This window comes from Humulus lupulus, chromosome 3 (assembly GCF_963169125.1).
Source record: "Humulus lupulus chromosome 3, drHumLupu1.1, whole genome shotgun sequence".
Classification (NCBI taxonomy): Eukaryota; Viridiplantae; Streptophyta; class Magnoliopsida; order Rosales; family Cannabaceae; genus Humulus; species Humulus lupulus.
The window spans coordinates 223,927,557-223,934,376 of NC_084795.1; the positions used below are offsets into that span (position 1 = coordinate 223,927,557).

General features: G+C 33.8%; 1 long non-coding RNA gene across 1 annotated transcript; it reads right to left on the reverse strand.

Moving 5' to 3' along the window:
* Positions 1-203: 203 nt before the first annotated feature.
* Positions 204-1,079, reverse strand: LOC133821539 (uncharacterized). Its single transcript, XR_009887658.1, has 2 exons — positions 1,038-1,079; positions 204-384 (listed from the first exon to the last, which is right to left on the reverse strand). It is a non-coding gene; the product is annotated as an uncharacterized LOC133821539 (long non-coding RNA).
* Positions 1,080-6,820: the final 5,741 nt, after the last annotated feature.

Consider the following 6,820-nt stretch of genomic DNA (forward strand, 5'->3'; position numbering starts at 1 on the left):
GTAATTTGTAGGATTTGATTGCCTAATCTCTGCTGTAAAGAACGCCCTAGACTAATACTTACAAAATATTCGCATAACATAGCTTATAAAAGAATACCATCCATTATTAAAGTCTCAGGGGGACTTATTTAAAATCATGCAAGTTGGCGCCATAAGTTTAAAATAAAACATAGGTTTTTATGCAAAGTTCAAAGAAAAACCAATTAAGTTAAATAACAGAGTCCCACTGATAATTTAGGAAAAAGTCCCTTAAAACAAAACATAATTTAAATGGCGTTCTACGTTGATCGTTTTATCGTCCATAGGATTGCCCCACGCCATACACCCCATGATGAAGAACTCCTCACGTCACCACGCGTGCCATAGAGAAATCCTATTTGCTACCTGGAAGGAAAGTAAGGGGGTGAGCTAAAAGCCCAGTAAGGAAGTACAAGCAAATAAGCAAGTAAGAAAAACAACAAACAACCAAACACTAACGTTCACCTAACACATCATGGTATAGCATAACATAAACGTAACATTTCATCATATCATAACATAAATATGACATATCATCATATCATAGCATAAATGTAACATTTCATCATATCATAACATAAATGTGACATATCAACATATCATAACATAAATGTGACATATCATCATATCATAACATAAATGTGACTTATCATCAGATCATAACATAAATGTGACATATCATCATATCACAAACATACAGCATACATGATGAGCATGGAACGCTAGTTGTCCATGTCACCCTATGAGGTAAACAGGAGATCACTGGTCCTTGAATAACCTCGGCGCATCCGCCCTAGGAGTCACGTCTCAATGTCCTTAGTAACTCGTTCGATGTATCTGACATCGAAATCTGTTTGATGTATCTAACATCACATTCTGTTTGATGTATCTAACATCCATACACATATCACATTCAACAGATCATCACATTAAGGCATTCATAATTTCATAACAGTTCATTCATATAACAGTCTTACCATTCATAGCATAAAATCATAAAATCTATCTAACTTCCTTACCTCAGGTCCAAGCTAAGAATTTCACAATCTTTCAACGAGCCTATATCATAATCAAAATAACGTTTCTTAGGTTCATAAAATTACTATTTTGCCCTTCCATACAACTCATGTGTGCATGGGCCATGCACTCATGATAACAGTTACACTAAAACATGCAATTATCGCCAAAAAGAATAATGCTCGTTCTACCCATTTTACTAACATGATTGCTTTACAAAAATTACATAGTTGCATAATAATCATGATTTTGGACGTAAAAGTTGATTTGCATGTAACATGCATACGTGGGAACGTTGCGTAATAAAGACGTTTTCAAAAACGATAATTCTACATTTCTTGCTTTTATTGTTTGAAAATCAATAGACATATTACATGCTTTCTTAAAATTTCTAAGTTGATTAAATTTCTCAAAACTTTATTTTATTTTAGCTCAAAATAAAATATGTGACATTTTCATTAAATAAATATTAATTTACCAAGAATTAACCAACAAGCTTGGGTTTAATTAAAATACCTATTTTAACATGTTTCTTTAGAAAAATATATTTTATTATTGTGTTACAAAAATGATGTGAAAAATATATTTTAAGTGTGGAAAAATACATTTTGATTTAATTTATTTAAGACTTAGTTTCTAAGTAGTAAAAAACCCATATGTGACAATTTAATAACAATTGTTAACCTTTTTAAAACAAACTTTCAGCCACTATTTATTTTATTCAAAAACCACAAATAAATAGAGTTTAAATATTTTTCTCAATCAAAATAAAGAAAAATCATTATTTATCAAAATATGCATTCATACCATTAAAATATCATTTTTCAATATTACCATAACTTAGGAAAAATAATTTATTCCAAAAATTAATCAAATTCATTTTTAGTGAAACTTACTTCACATTTTATTACAAAATTCCAGCAACCATTTTTTTATCATTAAAATCACCATATTCAATTTATAAACTCATTTTTTTCTCAAAATTCAATAAAAATTCTGTAGGAAGTTAATTGAGTAAAATATCATAACATGAGACTTAAAATCCTCTTTTAATTTCATAAAAATTAACATATTCATCAAGAACATTATTTATGCATGCAACTCATCTTTTTATCAACTTTTACCCAATTATTTGAAAAAAAACAGCAAGCTTAATTCTTTGTAAAACTCAACTTTTGTCTCAAAAATTACATAAAATCATTCATGCCTATAATCTCATTATGCTCTTATAATATGCATGATTCCACTAACATAATCACATGAATCCTTTTAAAATCATTTGTTGCAATTCTATGAAAACCAACAAAACATTAACAATAAAAATAGCATATAGTAAATTTATAAGCACCATATTCACATATGCCTTATATTAACCTAGCATATTTCTATCATCATTTTCATGCATCTTATAATTTAATCATTCAAAATATACCATGCATCTAACAAGATTTCATGATCAACATATCAAGATTACCACTTATTCTCTTACCCATATATCATAGATCCTAAAACATGGATCAAACATATTGTAAATCACACAACATATCAAGAACACCCTTGGGTGTACCTAGGCCGAAATCACCTTACAAGTGTTCATAGATTATAACAATTTTTTTATGCATAGCAAAATCAACATCACAACCCTTAAACACAAATCATGCCCTCACAAAAATCCAAATCCTATACATCAATCCTACCCAAAATCAACCATTAGCACCATTAGCAAAACCTCATATACAACCCACCAAAAACAATATAAGGCTAAGGAAAATACCATTACCTCTCTTGATTGTAAAAATCAAGAACACAAAAGATCAATACCCCAAACTCCACACCCTTGTTCAAGCCTAGGGTTTTTATGGGAAAGCCACCATGAGGAGAAGGAAAGACCCAAACACACACAAGAAAATAACACAATCAAAATCATATTATCAAATAAAAAGATTATGTAAAAGAGAAAACAAGAAGACATACTCTAGGGGGGTTCCTCTTCACTTTCTTCTTCCTTCTTCCTTTCTTTCTTTCTTCCTCTCTCTCTCTCTCTCTCTCTACACGCCACTCTCTCTCTCTCTCTCTCTAGGTCACGGCAGCCACACACACACACAAGAGCAATGGCTCTTCTCTCCTTTCTTAGCCCCTTTATCACAAATCCTCTCATAAAGTCTCCCCAAACAATATTAAGGTAAGTTTCCATTTCTCTTTTATTTTCCTTGATTTTTCTTTATTTCAAAAAGATACAAAGGGATAAGATATGATCATGCCTATCCCCAAATGATCATGGTCTTCAAGTCTTGATTTTTTTACCATTTTAAGGAAATATTCCATTCCCACTAGGTCACACGCCCACTCCTCATTTCCCTTTTCTTTTCTTTTTTTTTTTTTTATAAATAAATTACTCAATTAAATCTAAAATAAGGAAACCTAAAATGTGTAGAAAATCTACACATGTGCACCATGCTACCATGCACTAGCACACACTAAATTACTAGGGTGCATTACTATCTATCATGCACCTTAGTGCATTCCACCATAGCTCACATAATTACCTCATTTGTCACATTTAAATAAAATGTAACACTAATAGTAAAATAACATGTTACACAATTAATCACTTATTAAATTAATTAACCAAAACATTTCTAACAATTAAATAAAATAACAAACAATCAAATAAAACAAATAAACAATTAAATAAAATAACAACACTTAAATAAAAACAATTCATCACACTTAACATTTAAATCAAATAAAGCACAAAATTTAAATAATCTAAAAAAAAATATTTTGGTGCACTACATCTGCCTTGATGGAAAAAGGGATAGCAATGACAAATCAAGTGATTCACTTGCCAAACATAAATGGAAATCAATCCCTTGGTCCCCTTTCCTTCCTTAGCCGACAACCTCCCAACACTCTCTCTCTACTCGGCCAAGCAATGCCTTTCACACTCATTCCCCAAATTTCCAGCTTTCCAAAAATTACCTGTTTATTTTCTTATTTTCTCTTTTATAATAACACTAAATAAATAAAAATGAAAAATACATTAAGCATAGAAAACTAATGCATTCTCACCATGCATACCATGCACATTCACACACACAAGTATTAGGGTGCATTTCTACTAACCACGCCCCTTAGTGCACACAACCAAAACTCAAGAACTCGCATTTACAATTAATTAAATAAATTAGTTAACAAATAAAATCACACATTTTCTACGAAACAATTTGAAATACAATTAACACTTAACAAATTATAAATTCAAATAAAGCACAAAAGTTAATAATAATATAAGAAAAATTGTTGCTCTACAATATACCCTTATTAAAAAGAAATTCTGTCTCAAAATTCTTTCTTACCAAATAATTCAGGATATTTTTCTGTCATGTCTTCCTTCAGCTCCCATGTTGCTTCTCTTTCCGTGCTATTCTTCCACAGGACCTTAACTAATTGAAGCCTTTTGAATATCATTTCCTTGATTCCCTTTTCAATCATACGCTCTGGTTATTCATCGTAACTCAGGTCCTGCTTCAGTTGTAACGGTCATAACTCAGAAAATAAGAGGGATCTGACATGTACTTACGCAACATAGAGATATGAAAGACGTTATGCATTTTGGCTAGTGATGGGCGCAGTGGTAAACAATACGCAACTTTCCCAACTCCGTCCAAAATCTCAAGTGGACCTATAAATCTCTGGCTCAATTTTCCTTTCTTCCAAAAGGCATAACACCCTTCATTGGCGAGACTCTTAAGAACACAAACTCGCCAACTAAAAACTCGATGTCCCTTCTCTTAAGGTCGGGGTAGCTATTTTTTATACTTTGAGTAGTAAGCATCCTTTGGCAAATTTTCTCAATCACCTCACTAGCTTCCCTAACCGCGTCGTGGCCTAAAATCTGCTTCTTCCCAACTTCATCCCAGTGCAAGGGAGATCTACACTTGCGCCCATAAAGCATCTCATAGAGAGTCATTCCAATAGTGGATTAAAAACTATTGTCATAGGAGAAATTTATAAGGGGCAAGTATCGACTTCAAGACTCCGAAAAATCCAAGGCACAACACCTCATCATATCTTCATGAATCTAATAGTCCTCTCAGACTGCCCATCGGTCTGGGGATGAAAAGCGCTACTGAATTTCAACTTTGTACCCATAGATTTCTGGAATCCCTTCCAAAAGTTTGATGTGAACACTGACCCTCTGCTAGAGATAATTTACTTTGGAACCCCATAAAGTCTCACTATCTCACTCACATACAATTCTATGTACTGATGCACTGAGCAGGTGGTCTTAACCAGCATGAAATGGGAAAATTTAGTGAGCCTGTCTACTATTACCCACAAAATCCATTGCTATGTTCCCACTTCCTTTCTGGAACATAATATGGTTGAAGTAGCCTTGTTGGCCTTTCGTGTTCTACTTTCACTTGCTGACAGATCAAACATGTAGCAGCAAACTCAGCAACATCTTTCTTCATTCTAGGCCACCCATACAATGGATTAAAGTCTTCGTACATCTTAGTTGACCCAAGATGTAAGGAATAAGGTGTTGTATGTGCCTCTTTCATAATACTTTCCCTAATCTCCTCATTGTTAGGCACACAGATCCTATCCTTATATCACAGCAATCCCCCGTTAGACATAGTGAAGTCACCGATACCACTCTCTTGTACCAAAGCTTCTTGCTTAATTAGGGCTTTAGCTACCTTCTCTTCTTCTCTAATTTGTTCTAATAGGGAGGACTTTAGAGTGAGGTTTGCTAGGCCTCCTGTTACTAAAAAAATACCAATGTTAATAATCTCTTTCTACAGAGGTGTTTTTATTGTACTTAGAGTTGAGACACTTCCACGTCCTCTCCTACTCAATGAATCTTCCACCACATTGGCCTTGCTAGGGTTGTATAGAATTTGAAAATCATAGTCATTTTCTAATTCTAACTACCTCCGTTGTGTCATATTCAGGTCTTTCTGAATGAAGAAATACTTCAGTCTCTTATGATCGATGTATATCTCACACTTATCTCCATAAAGGAGGTGTCTCCATATTTTCAGTGCAAGCACCACTACTGGTAATTCAAGATCATGGGCTGGGTATCTCTGCTCATAGTCCTTGAGCTATCTCAAGGTGTAGGCTACCACTTTCCAGTTCTACATCAACACGCACCTTAAGTCGTTCTTACATGCATTACAATACACCACAAACTTTCCGCCCTCTGTGGGAACACAAAAGATCAGTGCAGATATCAACTTATCCTTCATATTCTGAAAGCTTTCTTCACACTTCGCAGTCCATGTAAACTTTTGGTGTTTGTGAGTCAAGTTGGTCAAAGGTGTGACAATCTTAGAGAACCCTCAAAAAAATAATGGTAGTAACCAGCTAACCCAAAAAAGCTTCGAACCTCTAAGGAATTCTTGTGTTGTGGCTAGTCTGTAATGGCCTTGATCTTTGTTGGATCCACTACTGTTCCATTCTTGGAAACTATATGTCCTAGGAAAGTCCCTTGTTCCAACCAAAATTCACATTTAGAGAACTTTTCATAAAGTTGGTGCTCTCATAGTCTATTCAGTGTCAACCTCAGGTGCTCCTCATGCTCCTCCTCAGTCTTTGAGTAGATAAAAATATCGTTTATAAACACAATTACGAATTTATCCAAGTAGTCCTTAAAAACCCTGTTCACCATGTCCGTGAATTTCACTGAGGCATTAGTGAGTCCAAAAGACATCACTAAAAACTCATAGTGGTCGTAGCAGGTTCTGATTTCTATTTTAGGAATATCTCCTTCCTT